This window comes from Columba livia, chromosome 9, assembly GCF_036013475.1.
Source record: "Columba livia isolate bColLiv1 breed racing homer chromosome 9, bColLiv1.pat.W.v2, whole genome shotgun sequence".
NCBI lineage: Eukaryota > Metazoa > Chordata > Aves > Columbiformes > Columbidae > Columba > Columba livia.
In genome coordinates this window covers 19,123,080-19,147,882 of record NC_088610.1, presented here as the reverse complement: position 1 = coordinate 19,147,882, position 24,803 = coordinate 19,123,080, and the positions used below count along the sequence as shown (strand labels likewise).

General features: G+C 36.4%; 1 long non-coding RNA gene across 1 annotated transcript in view; it reads right to left on the bottom strand.

The window, feature by feature from the left end:
- Positions 1–434, bottom strand: part of LOC135580197 (uncharacterized) — a 77,189-nt gene extending 76,755 nt beyond the window's left edge. Inside the window, exon 1 of the long non-coding RNA XR_010474509.1 lies at positions 290–434. This is a non-coding gene — a long non-coding RNA (uncharacterized LOC135580197). The remainder of the gene's footprint in view (positions 1–289) is intronic.
- Positions 435–24,803: the final 24,369 nt, after the last annotated feature.

Below are 24,803 nucleotides of genomic sequence, written 5' to 3'. Positions count from 1 at the left end.
AGCAGCTGTAGTGGAGGAATTTTGTAAGGTCATGCTTTAAAATGTCAAGCAATACCACAATTAAGGTTAGTAGAAGAATCTTAACCCTTTTAGACACATACATTCTGATGACTCTCACAATCATACTGAAAGCCTCAATGAGAACCTGGGACAGAAATAAGAACTGAGTGGACACCCGTGAAAACTGTTTAGATGCCTCATCCAAAGAGTTAGAACTGAAAATTCCTGCAGAATTAAAATCTTGAGAAACCTTTCTCCAAGATATTTTACAAAAAGTAACAGCCCCCACCTTCATCTGATTTCCTCCTGGGCCTCTGGAAGCTGGAGAAGCAGCTGACTGAAATTGAGAAGATTTTTCTGAGCTTAACACTTTCTTCAGGTTCTTTTTGTGAATAATTTTTATCTTCAATAGGTTTCTCCATCTTGAACAACAAATGAACTATTTGCCCTGCTTGGAAGGAAAGAGACAAGTATAAAATAATATCATTATTCATGTCATGCTAGTACAAAGATGGTGCTTTAAATATGTAAGCTCCCTAAATACCTGCCTGAATCTGACAAGTAGTGCTATGAGATTTAACAGGTGTTTGTAAAATGTTTAGTGATTCCTATGTGTAAAGTCCTTTTGCAATATTTTTATTATTGGTTTTGCAAAAAATAGGAAAGGCCACAGTCTTACTAAAGTAAAGGAATAGAATCTACAGGAAATATATGAGAAAGAACAAAAACCGCTGTGATTTTAAAAAGCAGTGCTTCTAAAGGCATCACTTACTGTTTCATAGATATTCTACATTTTTTTCCAATTTTTCCACAAACCATCAGCATTTCAGACTTACATCTTATTCACTTGACAGAGATATTGTATAATCTAAATGTCTTTCAGGGTAACAAAGTAAGCAAAACTGCTAGTGCACTAAATAAATTTTGCTTAAGGGCTTCAAGGACATCAGTGATATAGGGTGAAAATCTGTTCAGGCGTATACTGGTCTGTCAAGAAAGGAATCAAAGCCTTCCTTCTTTCTTTTGGGAAATACAGGACTTGAGAGAGAGAGGTGCAAGGCACAGCCAGAGCAGAATTTTTAGGTAACAGTGAAAGTTAAAACTGTCCCCTCTAGGGGCTTGGAGGTTTTATTTTGTTTTGTTGTTGATGTTGTTTTAGTTTATGTTATTATTATTATTATTATTATTTGTTTGTTGTGGGGTTTTTTTAAGTATAAAAACCTAAACCAAATGTTTGCCACCACTTGATAAGTAGAGCTCTTAGAAATGAATGTTTTTGAATAACAGCTCATAACTCATCTTTTGTGTCAGTACCACATCAACCAGCTTTTCTGATTTTTTTTCCCCCCTCAAGGACCAGTTCAGCCATCATTGGAATGCTACTGTGCTCAAACATCTTATTTACAGCTATTAGAATGTTACTATTTTCACAGTTGCACCATTAATTCCCAGATAAGCTACATGAGTGATCTCCACATAGGTATGTGCAGAGTTCTGTCTGCTGATGGGAAGGCTTCTTCCAGGTATCGTATGACAGCAACCAAGGGTAGGGATGATGAGAAGACCCATGGCAAGGAAAATATATCAATATTTTCTTGAATTACCCCCTACTTTCTACAAGTTACAAAACACTTTAAGTTATAAAAACCTGGAAGATGTCAAGTGATTTATTTTAAAAATAAATCACATTGTTATCTTGGAATTTTTGCAGAAAATCATAGGACTGACTCAGTGAAATAGTTTGCAAAAAAAATATCTGGCATTCCATAATTTTTTAAGTGGAAGATGTGATCCAGTTCATCTCCAAGTCAGTGTTTAAAAGCCAGTTAAGGCCCAAAATTAGGACTGAGCTTTGTAATCTCATATGAAATAACTCAGTAGGCTCCATCTCTTTCAAAATGGCTATTTACATCAAGCATCTAAACACTAATGCCGTATTAACTGCTAGTTTATTTAAAAAATGCATAGACTGAGCAGACAGTATAACATTGTCAGCACCCACAATTTTAACAAATATTCACTGTATTGGGTGTTTTCTTCAAAATCCTGGCTGCAAGGTTCATGTGACTGTATCTGAAGGTCAGATTTCAAAACAATTTATTACCTCTACTTTTGAGCAAAGATTGATAGCATAAAGCAGCAGAATCCTATCAAAAGTACAGAAACCTCCAAATAAAATGCTATAAAAACATATTGTTTTTAAGTCTCTTTTGAAAGCAAAGACAATCTCATGATTGTTATTAATAACAATACATCAGTGTAGATCACACTTAAGGAGAAAACTGTGAAGGGTCACACTGGACTTTGTACCTGTACTTGTCAGGTTTATTTATATTTAATGTCAGCCTGACTGTAATTTATAAAGAGCATCTATATTTTTCCCAAATAAAAACATGAATGTAACATTAAGATTTATATAGAACAGGAAAACAACTAGAAAGAACATGTAAATTCATAATAGGTTTATATTTTAAAATTACTTCCATAAGATGTAAGAAAAAAGCTGCACCAAAATGCAGAATAAAAATATATTCATTTTTATGTGCTTAGTCCAAAAATGACAAATAAAAGAGCTTGCTATAATATATTATTACTGTTTGATAAACAATGTGTCAAATGGGTTTGTTATGGAAGACTAGTGTCTGAGGAACGAAGTTAGCTTCTTAAGGCTTATAATAATGTGAAATATTAATTGAGCAGGACAAGGATCTGCAACACCAACAGCTTAACCTTCGTTCTATAAAGGTAGAAGCAAGCAAATAAAAGAAACATGCCTGTCATCAACAGTACAGTGAAAACTTTAGGAAGGTCACATTTGCCAGAATTTTTGTTTATTCCCCTAGGGAACATAAAACATGTCAAGTGTGTGATCATGTACCTGGAGGAGCAGTAATTTGGTATGGATGTGCACTCTTCATCCTTTAAGGTTGCTCTGATCTAAGAACTAACCCAGAGAAATGCTACAAAAATTATTTTACTTTGTTTCTGTAATATGGTCAGGTGCTCTTCAAGATCTCCAAACCGTAACAATGGGCTATGTCACAGTTTAGAATACAGCTTAAGTCAAGCATTGTGAAGTAAGAAGAAGAAAAAGTTAAATATGTCAAATAAAAAGCCTAAAATACTTTCATGTATCTTGCTACCTAATTTTGGTTGAAATACGCAATGCTTTTAATATTTCAGTGTGATCATGTTGGCCTGTTTTCCTTCACTTAAAGAATAATACTAATCTACTCACAACACAGTATGTTAAACCAAAGAAGTTTATGCTGTCAAATATCATGAAATATATATACATAGATATATATAAAGCTTCTATTTCAATTCCACTTTAAGAAAAAGCCAAGCACATCTAAACTCTGTTTTAATTCATTTTGGCCTTCATGTTTTCTTTCTGAGTTCTGTTGAGAAGACAAAACGTATCACCAATAATATTTTAAAGCCATCATTAATGTTCTATCATACATCATCACACATTTCAGTTTCCAAGCATCTCAACAGTTATACAGCTGTTATTTATGGCACTAGCTACTAGTTTTATAGGCTGATTATCAAAAAGGGAATAGGAGTTGGGCTTTTTTTCTGGCTTCTGTCTCTTCAAAAATGAAAGCAGAACAAACCCAGCACAAATAAGAAGGAAAATGATCTCCTGTCTTTGCTTAATTTCAGTTGTTTTCCTTTCAGGTTCTCTTCTATGGCCTCCCACTGAAAACAAGTCTCTAAGGAGCATTTATTAAGGCTAAACTGACAGGTTACTGGTGGCCTTTGTCTTCCTGTTTTTAACTATTTTAATTCTTCCATTATGGCAACCTCCAAAATATTCTCTCTATATTTATATACTGGTGTCAAGTCTCACAAGGCTACACAACATTGAAGTAGAATTCAACTATCACTTCCTTAACAGCTCTCCAATATCAAGCACCTAAGTACAGCTCCAAAAGCAACACAACACAGTACAACACTAAGTGAATTTCAGTAGTAAATACAAGATGGAAATTTCTCTCTGTCTCCACCTGTCAAACATAAATACATTATATCTATTACCTTATATATGTGTGTGCATATATATATATATAAAACAGAAAAGTATAATTATTACAATTTAACAAAACATGAACAGTGACACTACAATGCAAAAATCAACAGCAAGCCACTGGCATGGAGGCCAAGTTATTATAGAAGAAACAAAAACAGATAAATTCAGATAAATTGTTTAAAATAAATGTTCTGTTACTAGAAAGATCGTAAGTGTCAACATAAGATCATATGTGTCAACAAATCGTATCACAAGAAAGATCAAATTTTCATGCTCGCAAACCTAAGTTTTTGAAGCAAAGTGGAAGGTACATGCTCTTAGTGATAATTAAGAAATTAAACAATCATATTACAAATATTCATTACAGAAAGATAGCTTCAGTCCTTAGAAAACATTTCCAGGTTGCAAATGTGTAATTAACTTTTTTTTTTCTTCCTTATTATGAAGGATGAAAGACCACAGCATCTGTTGTACTACACAATTGGTCTGTTCATAACACTGAAAAGTTGGGCACTTAAAGGTGAAAATATGCAAGAGGCTTTTCTCTCATTACTTCTTTCTGCAGGTCTGTAAAACTGAAAGGATTAAAACTTTAGATCCCTTGATTACAAGGCCTAGGGAAAAGACTGGAATGGTGCAGTTAATACCCAGCTTCTTTTTAAAGAGAAAGTCACAATGACTTATTCTGCCTACAGAAATAAGAGGATCTGGCTGGAAGAAGATCTCTAAAACGTGGAGGGTAAATCTTCACACAATCAACTTTTTGGAGGACTTTTATTCCCATGGTGAGAAAACAGCAGAGGTGTTAATTGTGAATTACAGTTCAATATAAAGGCCCCACAGAGCACTTGGTACTCAGTTTTTTGTTTCTCATGAAAGGCCCTTTTTTTTTTTTTTTTTAACTAAAAATTCAATCTCCAACCCTTCTGTTCTACTAGAATTCATAGTTATGCCTAATCTGCTGCTTTTCTGGCTCACTTACAGGCCCTGTTGGCAGGTAGTGAATGCAAAATCATTTTAATAGGGGAACCCCTGGGAACGGGAGCAAAAGTTTTGAGCATTTACAATTTTACAATGACGTACAGCCAGCTGTTGGAGGAAATAAGCCTCCATCACTGGAACTCACTGGAATGAGACCATTTGCATGGATATTTTCAACTCAGCAGTCTGCTAAAGAAGGAAACTAGATCATCTAAACAAAAGAACAGGATTGGTCTGGACAAGGAAACATCACGAGGACATATGGTACTTATTAAACCCATTGCCCAATGGGAACTCCATCCTCAATTTGAAGGCCACAAGCAAAGGGGCGGCCAACAGAGCTTGAATGCTCAAATAGGAAGGTAAAGCAAATAAAATGGCTCAAAATGGTAGCAGGCAAAGAAAATAAACTGCTGGACAAGAACTGTTTGATTTGTTTTTGAGTTTATAAAAATATGAATTTACTTTGGATCCAGCCCAGAGCACATTTTGGGCAGACACTAATTCCCATCTTTTCTATTACTTGCCATCTCCTGAGCAATAAATCTAAGTGATGACAAGCGGTGCCAAGTTTAAAGAAAATGGACTTAATTCATTTCCCACTGAAATCAATAGAAATCTTTCCTTGTATTCGGAGGAAGCTAGATTAAGCCATTTATTAGCAAGAGTATCTGCTCATAACAAGCCTATTGTAGCAACATTAGAAAAATTATAAGAAACTGAAGAACAAACTGAAGAATAAGCACTGTGGTTAAGAAAGAATAACAAAATTATTTTAAATATGCATCATTCTCCCTTTGATATCAAAGTCATCCATGATGTCCTATTTCACATTCATTTCTTCCTACTTATTCAACTGATCGATAGCTCCCAAGGTACCTGTTTATCTTGTTTTTATCTACTTCAGGCTTCTCCATGGAATTACTCTCTCAACTGCTTCATGTAACTCAAGTATTATTTTCAATCCAGTGCCTCTTGAAACATCCACAAGAAGGAGATTAAAAGAAAATCATCTGTCTTAAAAATCTTGTATTCATTTGGGTATGGGATTTTCTAAAGGATACCAGTGGTTTGTGGAGCTGAACTCTCCAAAATTTCCTTGAAAAATCCCACTTCTAAGTCAAGGACAGCATCTCTGTGGGGACAGTAGCTGTGACTCAGTGAATGCACAGTCAGATGGTCTCTGCTGAATTTTTTGGTACAAGGTGCCTATATGGCTATTCTGAGCAACGACTGATGCCTCTTTCACACTCAGGAGTTATAAAGGGAAATCAAGGAGGCAGGGGATTCAATTGCACTGGGCCAGGGAGGAGGGCATCAGCTAGGAGAGGGAGGCACTAGTAGGTCAGTGGCAAAAGCAGCTACTTGTGTGTCTTCATCTTTGGAGATTTTCAAGACCTAAATGAACAAAGTCCTGAGTAACCATGTCTCATCTCATAGCTGACCCTGCTTTGCACAGGGCTGGTCAAGAAACCTCTTGAGGTCTCTTCTCACATGAATTATCTTGTGATCGTGTGCATCTTACTGCCCCCACTTGATCTCTGTCTCCCAGCTGAGGAAAAGAAGGGGGGGGTGGGGGAGAAACGAACAAAACAACAAAACAGACAAACACAACCCTCCACCCCCCAAACCACACAGAAAACAAACAAAAACACCACCACCTGCCCCACCCTCCTCGGTTGCTCAGGTTAAAAAAACCCTCTGGTAGTCTGGTACTCTCTGGTAGACTTAAGAAATCCTTTAGCCCAGACCTCTTTGACAAGGGAGAACCAAGATATCTCTACCATTCCTGACAGATCTATAGTTTACATTCCTTAAGATTTCCTCTGCAGAGTAATGGAGAATCAATAGCCTCTGCTAGTAATTTATCCTGGTATGCCACTATCCTTCTCAGGAAGGTTTATACTAACTCAGTATCTGAAATCTGTTTTGCTGCAGTGTAATTCCCTAAGTTCTCATCCCAGCTGTTAGGACATGGATAGCACATTATTCCTTCCCTCTTTGCAGCATCTTTTTTTGCATTTTTAAATGAACCTAAATCATTTGTCTAGTCTGAACAATGACAGTTTATTCAAACTTACCCTGTGTTTCAAGTCACCGACCATTTTCCTTGCTCTCTGCTGTGCTCTCTCCAATTGGCCAATATCCTTCACAGCAGGCAGTGCCCAGAACTGGACACTTTACTCCAAGCAAGACTGCTGCAGGGAACAGAGTAGGAACCTGACTCCATGGATCTCACAGGTTATGCTCCACACGCAGTCATATTTGCTTTATTCACAGCATCACAAAGCCCTTGGCTTGAACCCAACTCACAATCAGATATAACTCTATGCTAGATGTTTTCCTTGGAATTGGTATTAGTCCGTATTCATACACCCAATACTGAAGCAGTTGATTAGTTCTGCCTAAATATTGAACTTCTGCTTCTCCTTTTTGCACAATATCCTGACTTTTCCAAGTTACATTTTCAACTCTCCAGATTCTTTTGACTGGTCATTTAAATCTAGCTTTCAAATCCTTCATAAACCTAGCGATCCCTCTATTCCACCCCTTGAGTCATTAATGAAAAAATTGAGCAGAACTACAGAGCTGTATAAGTAGGAGAAAGCTGTTATTTCCTGAACCTCTCTCCTAACACCCTTCCTGCTCATTTCAAGTCCAGTTCCTTCCTCCCTGTCTAGTGCATCTGCAGAGAACAGGTGAAGAATGAGATGAGAAGGCAGACGTCAGCCAGCCCAGCAGTCAGACAAGTAATTTAGTGGTAGTAAAGGCCAAAAGCAGCAACAAGAATAAGATAGGCAACTGTGATTCAGAAGTAGAACTCTTTATAAAGTAACTGATATCATACCTTGTTTGCCATTTTCCTGGGGTTTTAAAAGAGTGACATTTACATGTCTGGTTCTGCTCACAGAGCAAACTACACCCCTCCTCATGACATATTATACTGTGTCTTGCAAGTCAAAATAAGACAGTAAAACCAGCCATATCTGGTATTCCTACATCCCCCATAAAAGCCTGAGCTCAGCCCATTTTGGTAGCAGCCACCAGACAGTCTACAGTGTCCTAGCACTATACAGTCTTTCTAACACTTTTCAAATGTTCTCCTTGTATGCTCAAACCCGGAAGCCTTCAGCTTAATGGCTTAATTATGCACTAAGATAATGTAAATACTATTCTTTGGCTGCTGTAAAAAAATCCAATTTTGTCTGCTGGCAAAGTGTTTAAGTGTGAAGCAATTTGCAGTGATGAAAATTCTGCCTTATTCTGAATGGAATCAGAAATCTTGGTAACATTCTGTTGTATTTGAGTACTTTCAGTTTTGTGATATTGCCAAATACTGATGCCTCCTTCCTAACTATGTAATGTCGCTCTTAAGACAATGCCAGAATCAAGGCAAAAGCCAGTAATCTTTATGGAAGGTTTTTAAAAGTATATATGTTTATGGGAATTACTATGACTATCAAAAATCAACATCCTAATCTTTTGCTAATATAAGTCAATGGGAACTTTGCACTTTGAAATAAAGATCGAGTGCACAACTGGAAATCAACTGTAGATAGATGCAATTGACCCTGGCTCTGGTCAGCAGCGCACAGTGAAAAAAATCTCTGATAAAAAAATAAAGAAAAATCACAGGCTATAAGGTATTCCAATTTTATGTTATCATAATGGTATTAAATAGCAGTTCAACAACTCTAGCCTAACACTGGAGGAAAAGAGGATCATACAGGTGTAAGCCTCCAAAACCTTTAAATAAAGGTTTAACTACATTTCCTGCCAGTATCTATCAAGGATGGCAAAATGTCTTTGCTATTTTCCATGCTATTCAGTACTAAAGAGGACACAGGATTCTTTTTTCCCCTCACCAGAAACTATGTTTGTTCTGCCCACACTAATCAGGATTGACCTACCTAGGTAGTCCCTGAAATACAGAGCATTATTGTCAGGTGCATTATGTTCCTCTACAAGAAAGAATCTCTTCATGTCCCCTGAATGTATCATGTGCTAAAAGGTACCAGCAAAATCTCAGAGAAGGCAAACACAGAAATCCAGAGAAAAAATACTCTCAGGAAACAATTACAAAAGAGCTAAAATTATACAAAAAAATAAATTATTTTTAAAAAATAATTTCAAAACCATAAAGGAGGAAGATTTCTGAGGTTTCCGGACCAGGGAAGCATTTTTCACTTAGTTTAAAGAGGAATTGCAGGTTTGTCCTGGCATCTAACAATAGGCAAAACATCTCAAGGCATCTCCTACGTTATCACAAGAACTTTTTCACAGCAGTGCTAGGGTAAAATAATGACGCTCTCACATCCCTGCTGCCAGATCTTACCCATTGTACCAGAGCTTTATAAGCATTTGGCAGCCATCCAGCAAGCCAGAACTGAAAATTATTTAGCTGAAAAATAAAGTAGGGATGTTTGCCAGTTTCTTTATAAGCCAAATCAATTCCACAGTAAGGTTCACCATCTTCTTGTGCAACAGCTTGTGCTAGAATAGCAGTCACTAAAACGAGGGGGAAGACTATATTGGTTGTATTAGCCAACAGCTAGCTGCAGTCTCAAAATCCCAAAAGACACATTAGTATGTTTTGAGCAGTTGGTTGGCGTGAGGGATGATTCTGTCACTGAATTGAAACCTGGTCTCTCTCACACTAGCTTCACACCAATATGCTGCTCTCAATTTTCATCCCTGTAAGGGAAAAATCAAGACCAATGAGTTAATGAAATGTCGGGTGAAGAATCAGCTAAACGTGTCAAAATGCCACCAAAAATATTGCTCCCAAAAGAGAAAGAATCAGAAGTTCACCAGAAATGACATGTGGCTGGTAATCATTATTAAGAACCAAAGAAAAAAAAAAGAAAGGTCTTCTCCCATCTCACTTGGCTGCTACTCTAAAATGATTAATTGTATACATTACAAAAGAGTCTAAAATACATATGGCAGTCCCTCTTGTCCAGGTTTATTTACAGCATTTTCAAAGATGTGGAGAATTGAGGAACCTCACATGTAGTTGGACCTCAATATTATTGAATCATAAAAAGTAACAGCAATAATTCTTAACCACAAAAATCAAGTCCAAATCTTACCTCTTCTTAGATGTCATCCTGCTATCATCCTTCTATTTATTAAATTTCTTTCCAGTCATATTTTTTATTATCAATTCTATTCAGCAAGCATAGTTCTGCAATTGATTTTGCAGTGTTTTTGTTCATTTTCTGCTCCCAGCCCATAATCGTATATAGTGTCTTTCTGTAAGAAATAAGCTGAACAGGGCTAACAGATGTTAGTGTTATACAGCACAGGCATAGAATCCAAATACCTAACAGACTGTTAAATGATTACAAAACAAACCAGTAGCTTTCTCTCTGTATATCCTTATTACAAGGTAGAACAAATACAGAACAAAGGTTAATTTTAATCTGCAATAGACATGCTCTCTTTTGGGTTATAGTCCTTGCACTAGGAAATCAAATAGATTTCAAGTGGGTAATCAAACTCCGAAGCTTTGTCTTCTTCTCATAAAAGGTCAGTTCCCTGTTGATGTAAACCAGTTGAATTGTATTTTGTACCACAACATTTATCTGCCTCAGAGTAGGATCTGTAAACATAAGGAGAGCAGTCTTGCAGTTCAGATTCTATTCTAGGAATGAGGAGCTCAGAGTTTAGTTCCCAGCTGTGTCACCATTTTTCTCTATAAACTTTAAATGCAAATCCCCTCATTCTGAACATGTATTTCTGCTGCACAAAATTGAAACAAAACTTCTGGAAACTGTATTTAAATTGTAAGCAAAATAATCATTGTTATCAAAGTGCTAGAAACATAGTATTCACCCATTTTTTCTCTAACTACTGATGCAGTCTGTGCGCTAGCAAAAAAAAAAGCTCTGTAATTCACACAGGTATTCTGTTCACACCAAAAGAGATTCTTCATAAATCTGTCAAAAAACAATTCCCAATCTATGAACCCCTGAACCACAAAAGACTTCAGAATCACAGCATGGAAACAGTGACATTTGTGTTTTCCCTGGTGTCTCCTTGTCAGGTAGCACCTTGAGCAGTTTCTAACACAACCATACTGTAGCACATATTGAACACTCATTCAATACATATAGCCCACTACCTTTTAATGTCTGCTAAATCTCCTTCACCGTTGTCCTAAGCCTCTCAGCCTAACATCTAAGCTCCTTCCAGACCCTTCACAACTCAGTTTCTTCCTTCCTCTTTTCATACACCTCAGCTTATTTGTTCAACTACTTGTTTTCTTTTCAACTCCAAATTTCAACTAAAAGCAGATCTAGTCCTCAGGCATAACGTAAAGCTTAGATTCTCTCAAAATTCCTTAGCCAAAATAATACTGTTACTCAATCTGAACATTATTATTTTATTGCCACTATCTCCCTTTAGTGCTGGTCATTTTTAACTTTCAATAAGAACTGCTCCCACCAAAAAAAGCAGAGTGCAAATATTCTCATGAACATTGAAGAATGAACTACTATGTCAAATGCAAGCACTTAAACACAATCTACAAATACGAAGGCCAGTGAATTGATTTCAGGTTGCTCATAGGTCTGAGAATGCAGTCTGAGATGGGGAAAAAGGCACTTAAAAATATGTAGCTGTTCTCAAGAAAATAGCATTCAAAAAGGCATTTGTATGGAATAGCTTGTGCTGCTGATCTGGGACTACAGAGATTAACAAAATTACACCTGCGTTCAAAACTCAGGCACCCAGGGGAATTAAATAAACCAGACAAATATCTTACAAATCTTCCAAACAGGATCATATGAATGAAGGTACATGCAACAAAGTGGCATAAATATGAGAGAAGATAAAGCACCTACAACGCTGCATTAGAATTAGAAAAGAGCAGATTGCCAGATAGTCTTGGTAAAAACAAAACAAACAAACAAACAACTTCATCAAAAAAAAAAAAAAAAAAAAAAAAACAAAAAAAAAAAACAAAAAAACACCAACCCAAAAAATACACCACAATACAAAAGTGATCTACATGGAGCAAATTGCTAAAAAATTAGCTGGCCGGAACTTGTTCACACAGAAATAAATACATAATATGAAAAAGAGGCTTAAAATATTTGCATTATATTTGCAGAAAGGGGTAAAAAAATCTGATAAGTTATCTGCTGGGATTTGTTCCTCAATTTCAGGACTGCAGTGTGTTCTGCTATTTGAGCAGGAAAAACAATTAGACTTCCAAAGTGATTCATACATGCCTCAGTAACCTTGTACTAATCTGCAAGGTCTAGAAATCAAGCTGAGATCTCACAACAGTACTGATATAAACAGGGAAAATATTTAATGACTATAATGATTAGCTATACTGTTGGGAATAAATGGACAGTGAAACTTCATTAACTTTCTTCCAGTCGTGCATCAACTTATATTATATATCAAATATCTATAGGACAATAGAACAAACACATCTCTCTCTCATTCCTTTTAACAGAGTTAAGCTCAAATCAGTTTTCTATATGTCTTGGTTTAGGTTATCCACAAAGAATTAGCCACAACTCTGATTTAGAAAAAGCATTCAGGAATCCAAGAAGGTGAACAAGTATCAGCCCAGCTGCAGGTGAAGTGTAAGACCTAGCTCATCCTTCCGTATGTGCCAGGAAACAACAGTGACTTGTAACTTTACAGAATAGTCTCCAATGAGGTGATGCACTTTTTTTTTTCTTTTTTTAGAAATAATAACAAGAACAACTCACTGCATCCCAATATATGCTCCTAAAGAAGATACAGACAGGTGAAGCTGTAAGGAAAAGCAGTGTTTTCATAGTGGAAAATACATGTGTAAAGCCTAGGAGCAAAACTGCGTAAACAATTTTTTTGAGCAAAATGAAAATTGCATTCAGTTAACAAAATTAATGTATTTTTTTCATCTACCAAAAGGCTATATTTCTTCTTCTCCCCACCTGATAGAGTTTAAACACTACTGTGTCCAGCTTTCTAATGCTTAGTCTAACTATACTTGATTAGGGATATTTCTAAGACAGCCTATTCAGACCTGAAGCTTTTTTGGAAAATGAAAGCAGCAAAGGACTAGACCAAAGAGATCCGTTGTTGTACTTTTCTGTAATAGTACAAGATTGAAATAGCGAGATTCATTTGTGCTGCCTGCCTGAGAGGCCAGGAACACTCTTGCAGCCCCTGCACCCACCCTGCAGCAAACTGCACGCTGTGCTCCACAGCCCTCCTTCCCTCCTGCTTACATAAAAAGAGAGAGGCTTTACCTTCTCTGGGGTGGGCACACTGGAAAACAATCCTAAATAAAAAAGTGAAAATGTTCATTTCAGCAGTTAGGAGCCAAGCCTATGTTTCTGGCTTTTTGGCTTTTTTTTTTTTTCTTTCTTTCAACTTTTCGATTAAAACTGTTGCATAAATTCTAGTCAAACTCACAAATCATTTCAGAATGATTGAAATTGCAATTGCTTGGGGAATCATTTGCTGGGGAAAAAATAAACTAAAAAATTAACAGATCTCCTCTGGAAAGAATAGCTCTGCATTCTTTTCCTGGCTATGCCACAAGCTTGTTTGTCTACTTAGTTACTCAGATTCTCTTTGCCTGACCTCTCTTATTGTTCAGACACTGATCATGATGCTGCCTGTCTCCAAGGGTACTGCAAAGCTGTGTCACTAATATCAAAAGTCTTTGAGATTCCTGAATGGAAGATATCATGGAAATGCAAAAAAAAAAAAAAAGATTTCGCACTGAGCAGAAAAACCACCTTTGAATACTCTTTTAAATGTGAGATGATGGAAAGAATCAAATATACAGTGTGAGATCTAACTCCAGAAAATAGGAATTGAGAAAATTTACACTAAAGAGTGTAATACTGTAAGGAATATTGCTGGATTTAATAAATATTCTTTAATTCAATGATGACATTTTGCCACTGTCCAACGTTATCATTCCATCAAATTTTTAGAGTCCTTTCTGTAGAGATTTAAAATGTGTATTTCATGATATCTTAACATTTGGTGGCAAAAAACTGCAATCTCATTTTAAATTGTTTTGAATGAAAACTTAATTTAGATTTAATCAGAAATATGCACAACAGGTGATGGTTATAATCTGTTGACAGAGGTCCCTTCCATCAGCTCTACCATCAAAGTACTCAAAATCCTACAGTACAAGAGGAACCGTGATGTTGTACAGAGCTCTCTGAATAGCCTGTAAGAAGTCATTCAGATGACAGACATTGATGCTTCTTTTTTTCACATTAATCACCAACAGATCACATTCTTTCCCTGAAGGTTAACCCACCCATTCTGCTGGGGTGGATGGTGCCCTTGACTAACCGCATTTCTCAGGGAAGGTCATGAGTAACAGCCTCACTTCCATCTCTAAAGGCACCACACTGCCTCCATAAATGATAATCTGGGAAGGCAGCGGGAATGGAGGAGGACTCGCACATTAGCAGCATGGTTGAGCTGGTGCAGGTGGTTATAACTTATTGCAGATGGAGGTATAAATTACTAACATCTCTCACAGGACCATAGCATTAAGTATGTATGTACAATACCATATGTAAGAGTTTGAAGCCACAATGACTTTCTCAGAAGAAGCACCATTTAGGGAACTGAACAGTGAACTTTTTTCTTTCATCTGGAGGAAAGGTCCCAAAGGAAAAGAGCGATGAGATGTTTGTTTATCATTTTTAAATGAGCTGCTAGAAGAGAAATGTTGAAACATTTTCATCCTGGATAGAAGAGCAACATTGTGGTCTTCTATTTTATCATTTAACAAGCCAATGGCATGAAAACAGTAAAGAACCTTTACCATACACCAGGACAAGGTATGTGTTGCAGAAGAAGGAAATAGTTCTCTTGCCCACAATTTAAAAGAAGGAGAGAGTTGGTGGGTTCTTCAAGGGTCCAAGTTAAAAGGCCATCTGTTTAAATTGCAAATCCCTCTATTTATACTGCAACTGTGCACTTTCAGTTTGAAATGTAACAGACTTCATAAGCTTCATACCTTAAACTCAGGAAAAGAAACCATCCATTGCTTCAATCTATGATTTCAGGGAAGAAATTGGGGTAGATTGTGAACATATGTACATCCTAGTGTGGCTGTGGGAGTCTACAGATATCTTTAACCCTCCAAATGCTAAATAGTGAAGATGATGTTCTGCTGGGCTGGAAGCAAAGATTTTACCCAGTTATAGCTGATTTAGAGACGTAGCGGTCCTACAAGAAAGATTACCAAATTGTCCATTCTGTTTCTTCTTGTACCCACTGACTGTATCCTGCTTCCAAAATCATGCTGAGTTCTCCAGACATTGTCCCAGATACACAAAGATTAAATCTGTTTTTCTAGGTGAGGGACCCTCTGTGACATCGCAGTAGTAAGGCTTGGATTTGATGCAATAGCAATGCAAGTTTTTCTACAGTTAACAAATATATTGGTATTTAACCCACCAAACATCATAAACACAAGTGCAAACACTTTAATAAGCTACTGTGTAGTCATTAAATATTGAAATCTGTTCTTAATTAAGTGCTTTGTTTGACATAAAAATCCTTATTCTCAATGCAAGATTTTGTCCTGTTCCAAAACAAGGGCAGCAGCACGACACGATGTGTCAGACCATCTGTGTTTACAATCACTGGCTTTCCCAATGTATATATGAAAATGAGGTCAAGCCCGAAACAGGTTGCTTTATTTAGTTAGAAAATAACTCGGGCTGTTACTAGACATCAAAATCCATGACTTTTCATAGGTCTGACCACTTACAGAACTGAACTGTTCCGTTGAAATAGCACTTCTGAAAGTTTTTTACATTTCTTTGAAAAAAGATGCAGTGCAGTAAAATTACATAAATTTATCCTTTTTTTGCTGTTACAAGTACCTGTGACAATGTGTATGCTGAAAATTATAGAAAAAGTACAAAAGTCATGTTTCTCAAGATTTTATAAAGTCTAAACCAAGTCCCTCATTGATTCTTATTTTTTTTCTCCTTTGGTCTATCGTGTTTGTACCTTCAAGTGGAATTCAGGTGATATACAATTTAATTTTGAAAGGATACCTTGTAAGCCCATCCTAAGCCCATTCAACTTTTAAATATCCTTCCATTATTATTTCTAAACACAAGGGTGATTACTGGTAGATTAATGGAAGATGACATGGAGCTATGCAGTCATTATCAAAAAGAATTATAGCATCAAAAGTCCTACTTACGTTGCATAAGTAAGGATATCGCTGCTGAAAGAGGCCAAACCTGTGGATGAGGGAGAGGCTGGCATGGGAAGAGGAGGGAGACAAAGACGTCACAGCACTGGGAAGTTCATGCTCATACCTACAACAAAACAAAGCCACTCCTTGTGAGCGCTGCAGTCACAACTAGCAACAGGCTTTGGAAATTCATAAAGAAGGCAGGTATTCACTAAGTTTCCCTCAGAATTCATGTACACTGGCAAAAATTGCACTACCTGAGAGATCACTTTCTGCAAATATATGTATGTTACCTTCTTCTACAACTCTAAACCTAACAGCAATGGACTTTTCCCAAGAATAGCTAATGAAATTCAGAGGCTAGTTTTAAATGCTTACAAGATACAAATCGTCACACTGCCCAGGAGTTACTTTCAGTCTCAAGCAAAGAGACGCCAAGCACTAGTCTCCTGAAATTCGACATAAGAATATATGGAAGTGGGCTACTATTTCCTCACAATGTTTGATGTTTTTTTAAAATCATCGGTGCTTGTAGCCATGTGATAACTTGGCATTCTTTTAGTCATGCCTCTAGCTTTCAAAGTTTCAAAAGAAAATTAAAATGTAAGCTATGCTAGCTTGTATAGCCAGATGGCAACTAAAATTTAAAGAAAGCAAATGAAATGTATTTAGAATCTTAATTACATTGGGCTTGAATTTTTATCGCCAGGGCTGGCAAAGTACTTACTTCTATAAATGTATGAAAGGTTGGGATACTTAGGATGGCGAAGAATTATCTGCCGTGATTCCTAGAATTATAATGAGCAAAAGCTGCATTAAATCAAGGTAAGAACATTTAGTAAAAAAAAAAAAAAAAAAAAATAAGATAAAATGTGGCAGATTGCAGACATCATTCTCAGTCACCATTTTTCTTTTCTTTTTCCCCTCCTTTGATCTAGAGAGAGACAAGAAAAGTAATATGAGCTATGAAAAGAAAATCATATAAAAGACAGGCATTGGAAGCTCATGAAACACAATCAGTTACAGAGAATGAAGGACTTGAGCAAAGAAAAAAAATTTTAATTTCAGATTTTTTTAATGATGACTTAAAAAAAAAAAAAAATAATAATTCCAGACTAGTTTCTTTAGAACAGCTGTTTCCTGGAATCTTTTCAATCATTTATAGACATCACGATGCATTCTATCTCAATATGCTTTAATACTGTGAAAAGACTTTAACCAAGCAGCTTTTAGCTCATCAACTGTTCGTTCTAAATTTGTCATTACAAAAATTCTTTTTCTGTTGATTTGCTTTTAACTTCTAAGAGTGAAAGATAAAGAAGTACTTGACTGCAGATCCTCGAAGTATCGTTTTAGTGTGATCAGATTGTTTTGTCTCAAGCACTTTTCCTTTTTAAAATAGGAAAATTCCAATTTGAAATTTACAACAAAGTTTCAAAATATTGAAGCCATCTCTTAAAATTTTCCTTTGCATTTTGACTTGTTCTGTTTTTTTTCACTTTGTATTGATTCTATATTTTGAAGCAAAAAGACCAAAAGACAATTTTTTAAAAATGATCCCAAGTAAGTTTACACTGTTTTGACTATATCTTCATACATTTTTATACAATTTTTCTATTCAGGACAGAACTCTAGCAAGTATTACTATCTTTTTGACAAGCTGGTGTCTTTAAATTATATATATATATATATATATATATATATATATATATATATAAAAGGAAAAAAAAATAAAAAAAAATTAAAAAAAAATAAAAGTAAGTATGTTCCAGTAAAAATAGAAGAAAATATGGTTTATTTAGAAGGATTTTTATCCAACAGCTTTGGCTACACTCACTAGACAAGACACTTTGCAATATTTAGAGCAACCAAAGCTATCATTTATATGCAATACTCCTAGCCTTATGGAATCATATCATCTGCAAATATAAAGCCGGATCTTCCTAACAGCAGTGTGTATTCAAGGGGCTAATTACATCGGTCAAGAAAAAAAATCCTATCTTCTTTAGCTATGATTTCGTATCACTGTCATCCCTATCCTACTGAGGTTAAGTAATGTCATATGTATTATCGAATTTGGTTTATGAAACCCCAGGACTTATGTTGTAAGAAGAGGTCTGAAACAGCAATCTTTGTCCACATCTATGACATCTACATGTGCGTGTGAGAAATTGAGCATGGTTACAAGAGAACTTTGAAACTTTCATACCTGAGAGGAAGGAATAGAGGAGAAAAACAGGTATGGAGAATCTGATATGGACTGACCATGCAGATGTAAAACAAGAAAAAGAAAAAAAGGATTGGCAAGATCCATCTCTCTCATCTATACATATTTTATCCATTTAAAAAAAAAGCCAAATAAAGAAAACAAAACCCCCAAAATAAACAAACAAAACCCAACAGAGTAATAAATATATAAATGCAGGCATGCAGGTTGGCAAGAAACTGAGAGCCAGAAGCACTTATCTGTAGGACAGGATGTAAACATGCCTCTCTAAGAATTGCACAGCTTCTCCTTAAAAAAAAAATCTAGGACATGGAGCCATCACTAAAATATTAATTTTCTTAAACAGTAAAAGCACTAAAATTTTACTCTTTATTTGTTCATCTGCATATGCTACTTTTAATTACAATGGAACTTGGACTGCTTGTTGGTTTCCATCGTATATGATCAGTCTGGGAATTCCAAAGAATTGTCTGAATAAAAATATTCAATTCAATATTCAAGTTACGTTCAACAGAGTGTAAAGCACATCTACACGTAGCTTTTCTTTCTTTCTGAACTACCATAACCACAATAGAAGGATCAGTGGGAACACATCATTCATACACTAATAAATAGAAATCGAAGTGGGAACTGCTGAAATGAAATCAGGAGTTAAAAGCCACTTGTTTTATTTCCCTGCACTCTATAGCATGTCACAATTACATAATAGACACAGTTAATTTCGGATGTCCCAGGTACAAGGCAGGCTATCGAATCCTGTTCACACCAAGTACTAAATTATACTATGAGACGCCTCAGTACTTTCAATAGCACCATTACTTGAACAAATGCTGCATAATAAAAGCATTAGTATTAAAATCTGCCCATAATTTCCAAAATGAAATGCAATCACTTTGGAAACTTACTTGAAGCAAAAGGTATTATGGTTAGCTATTAGTATTATTAATACAATCACTGAATGTATACATACAGCTTCATACAAAAAAAGTAGATGTACAGTACAAATATTTCACTTATTTGTTTTAAACTGTCTTTACAATTCTCATTGAAAAGCTAACTTCCATATACATTTGGAGCTGCCTTTGGGATAAATAGATTGAAAAGTGGAGATCCACATCTAGAGTCTGAACTTTTAGTTAGTGATGCTAATGAGAGTGTTGTCACAGATTTTAATGGGAGAAGAATCCACTTTTTATAATGCATTGTCACACAAACATTCTTAAGGAAGGATTGTGTTTTTAGGGACTGAAACTTTAGCTGCAGCAGCATGCTGCTTATGTCTGAGCTCTGAGATTGCTTCGTTATTCCTCCCATGAGAGTTTGATGGATTTGGTTCAAGCACCATTGAACGTGATGCTGTATTAATTGCCCTGGAGGGTAGCAAGGCCTTTGAACTGTGGCTGTGAGTGATATTTTGCTATAAGACATGTGTCAGCACTTGGCTGGTTAACTCTAGGGCTGGGTTGTACAGCATGCTGGGACCAAGTATCTGGAAAACTACTTTGCATCCTAATCTTACATCTGTTTTCTATCATGCTGTGAGATTGACTGGCCATTCTATCAGAGAAGCATCATTCTAGAAGACAGTCTAACTAAAAATATTGTACTGTCAAAGAATGTTAAGGGGATGCCATCATCTCTCATAGTTCATAAAACCAGCTGGCAGACAGAGACACCAAAGTAATATAGTGGCTGATGCACTATTCTTTCTCTGCAGCGGCACAGTCTGTGCTCAACCTGGTACAGTAGAAACTAAGATAAAACAGTTACACAGTCCCACTTGGCTTTGTGTTTGCAAGTATAAATTTTCTCTAGATATAACTGCAGGCAGAGTCTCTATCATACAATCCTCTGTCACATAATCCATTATCATCAGTATTAGAATAGCACCAAGAGGTCACAGCAGAGCTTTAGGAGTGATAACACTCATCTAAGCGTTACACACTCCAGTTCAGTTCTGTGTTCGCAAAAGATCTCCAGTCCCCACCTCATTTTCCTTTGAGGAGGAGTAAGCCAGGGCACCACACTGTATCCTGTCTTCATTCTTCATTTATTTTTTTTTTTTTTTAATAAAGCACAGGGAGCATTGCTTCTGCAGCTGAGGCCACAAGGGCATTGACCTAGTGCTGAAAAATCTGTGTTCTGATTCTTAATCTGAAAACACTTTCTGTTTTATATATACTAGGTGAAATACCTGAACATTACATCTAACTCATGCTGTGGCAATAGCTTCCTATGGAAGCCTTTGTGTGGTCCCCAGTCCTTTACTGTTTGTTACACGTTGCAAACACAACAAGCTCCTTAGGGAACATGAGTAGACAAACACTTAGAATGAAGCTCCTGATCTGCCCAAGGTGCAGGAGGATTCTGAGACGCAAAGCTGTGGCAAGAGCAAGGCAGTCATGGTCGTGCACAAAAGCAGGAATTATAGGAGCCCGCAGGCTATCGGAGAAGCAGAATAGAATCATTTTCATGGCTAGAGGCCTGCATGCAGGATAGGAGTAGTTTAACTTGTGGACTTAGTCAGGATTAAGATGTCAGGTCCCACTTTCAGTGCCTGGAAAAATTTTCCCATTTTCTCTCATTTTTCCCTTCCATTTTGTTTTCTTTCTGTTTTTCTTTTTCTTCCTTTCCCTTTACTTCATTGTATGATTTAGTCTATTGGGAATTCCCAGACAGAGCAGGGAACCAAAGGTGCCACTTTTATCAAACAAAACCTACCTCTGTTTCCAAAAGGACGTGAGCTACACCTTTTCCTTTTATCCCTGCTAATAATAATGCTTGGTAATAATAATTAATTTCTTTAGTTTAAAAAGTGTACATGTGGTTCAAGTGGATACATGGAAAAAGCAACCATAAATTCACAAGATGTGATAACAACTGTGTCATGTACACATCTACATATTAACATGTAAAGCAGAAATTTATTATATATCTTCCTGCATAAAATAAACCTTCCCTAGTCATTCATTTGACATTCTAAAATATCAGTCAAAAATAAAGACTAAGAACCCATACTAGACATTAAACTATAGGCTCTTTTTTATTTATTTACCTCTTTAAACCATCACAACAGAAATATTTTGGAGATGTTTATTATATGAAGTTGAATATTTAACAAGGATGTCATCTTATGATTAAAAACAGAATAAAAGATGCAGTATTTCAGATTTTACAGCCTGACAGAGCCACACCCTGTGGCATAAAAGAAGTGCGAAGTATAGCCATAGTCTTTTGATGTACGACAAAGAGCTGTCCTTCATATCACTGATAATGTGAACTAATGAGTAGAAAAATATGACTAACACACCTGCAGCCTCAAACAATTGAGAGATAGATGTAACTTTCTCTAAGGATTTTATTCAGTATAGCAACAGCAATTTTGCTTTTATGCAAGAGTAAAAGCATTTGGATATATCTTCTCTTTGCAGATAAAATACTCCTTAGATGCTTATAACTAAAAAGTTAAATAATAATCCCTTGCTAAGTAGAATGTCTTAAAACCCACACTCACCTACTTTTCTAGGACCCGGTGCAGTTATTGAATTTGACACAAATAACTCCCATTAAAGCCAATGCATGCAACAAAAGATAAAATTACCTCCCTAACAGGAGCAAAGGGTTTATACCACAGGATACTCAGTGCCACTGCACTTCCTCTCTTGGCCCAGACCCCTGACTGGAGTGACTTTATCTTAAACTACAGTTCAGCTGTTGACTGCCAGAGTCCATCTGTAAGTGGAAGCAGTACTTTTTAATGTCCTAAGATGATACTTTGTATTTAGTTTCAAAGGAAAAAGAGCTAGCTAGAAGTCTCTAAATCTGAACTGTCAAACAAGAAAGTTTTTGCACTGAGTAGCAGTATAGTTTGTAGGCATTTATCAAGATAGCACATCAAGTTGACACTTGACATGTAAATTGTATAGTAAATCTGACAGCTCAAATATTAATGCATCCACCTTGTTCTATCTTACACAGTTACTACTGCAATAGACTTTTTGAAAGCATCCTTGATATCCATTTCAAATCTCACTGACTTTTCAAGTTGACATCATATCAACCCAGTTTGTTTAGAACTAGCTATCTGAAGACAGCTCAGAGTGTGATTATTAAATTAATTACTGATTCAAGTGACAAGTAATATTTTGTATTCATATTTTCTATTAGTTTGTAATCAGTTAGAAAGAAAACCCTCAACACAGAATATATATTTGATCATTTCACTTGAAAGTATTGCCTTGCTTGCAGGTCAAGGGATTACACTGAACTGTCCCTCTCTTGCAGTTGTTTGCCATGGAGAATATGTTTTCTCCTCATAATAACCTGATATCCAAAGAAGCGATGAGTTAAGACTTCCAGGGCCAAGACAAATACTCATACCCACCCAAAAGAAACAGGTCTGCTCTGCTGTAAACAATGGAATAGGCACTCTCAAAGCACTGGTGCTATTTACAGCTTCGTGTGCTGTGCACTGGGGACTGCAACAACAAAGATCTCCACATTGTGCTGGGCGCTGAGCAGCTTCATATCCTGCTGAGAACTGCAAGAGCTCCTGGCAGGACCAGCTCCACACTCGCCAGCACTGGGCTGCACAGCAGATATGAGCCACTTTGTAGGATGGGATTTCTGGGCTGGTCTAGTGCCTCTGAATTCTGTTTACACTAGCAAGAGCCCTTTGTAATAGGCAAGTTTAACGTTCCCCGGGGGGACTGGAAAGAACACTACTCTTAAATATGCCTCGTAAATAGCAAATTGTAGACTGAGGGAAGATACAAAACTGAAAACATTGCTATTCTACTGAATAGAAATTACTCCAGCTTTCTTTAAGATTAGTATTTGTATTTCTCGTTGGACTGGGTGGGGGGGAAGGGAGGAAGAAAAACAAAACAAAACACAAAACCAAACAAATACACACAAAAACAAACAAACAAAAAAACCCCCCCACACACAACAAAACACCACACATACTATCGCCTTCTCTCCCCAGAATAGGCCTTAAGTGCCATTTAAAAAATATTTTAACATCTATCTTGGATTCATTCTTTCATTTTTGAATAAGAATTTATAAGAACCATTATCCAGTGGTCGTTTGAGAGACGCAACTATAAATAAAAATAACTCTCAAATTGTTTATCCCACTAATTGCATGTGACCTTTGCTTTCAAGTTTCCTTTCTAATAATTTCAAGTCTCTGACTCATATCCAGGCCAGCCTTCATTATACAAAAAGATTGCCATTGGTTTTAGAAATAATCTCCTTCCTCAGTCTTCCATGTTATTTATCAAATGATTCCATCTGTTCCTTAAGAAAGCCCATTCAAAAAAAAAAATTAGAAATAGAAACAAGAAAAATAATTTCTTGCCAAACCTATTTTATATTATCTTAAAAATAATAGGAAGATAAAGTGAAAATGTAAATGTAGAATACAATATTTTAGGAATTTATTATATATTTGAGAACATGTTCTAATGCCAAGACATTGAAAAACAGCAGAAACAGGCTTTATGAATGCTAAACTGCAAACGGATGACCACAAACATGCAGCCATGGACCAAGGTCTGGCATATTAGTGTGATCTAGCTTGGGACAAGAACATCTCTTGATGAACAGTAACAGTGAGACACTAAATTTACCGAATTATATGGGGCCAAAAAATTGAAGTAAATGGTTTTATAATTATGGCCACAAGATCATTTGTTTCATATATAACAATCTCACTGTGCTCAATTAAAAAAGATGTATTGGAACTACCAGATACCACTTTTCTCAGGGAAAAGGCTATAGTTTTCTTTTCTTTTTTCCCTTTTTAAAGCCTATTCTTTTTAAAGCCTACACTGAACATAAAGTTAGCTCCTGACTTTTAGATCAAAAGATGCTGATATGCCGCAGCTAAGACTTCAATGTAAGTAGACTCCAAATATTATGACTACTCCTTACTTCCTTTCACACCTTAACACTGTTTCCATCCAGGCTTCCCACTAGCCTAGTTTTTGCAGAAATTTTCTTTTGCTACTTGAGAAAATATGGGTATTTATCCGGCAGGACCAAACTGACTGCGAGTTTTCATTCCAGTTGATTCAGACAGTTTAATCTCTCAAAGAAAGAGAGGTTGGTGGCCAAGTTAATCTCTTCCCTAGTACCCCTACAGAAAACAGGGAAAAGAAATCTTTCCGCCTCTTCACAGTTTGGTTAATTGACTTCTCCCTTCCCACCATGGTCCTGGGGAAGGCACTGCCTGCCTGTGGCTCCAGAGCATATGGCTGAAAGGAGGGGAAGTAATTGCCAACTGCAGAGAAGCAGCACGCTGTGCCTAGAAGACAGAGAAAGGAGGAGGTAACAGCAGAAAACCCATATATCAA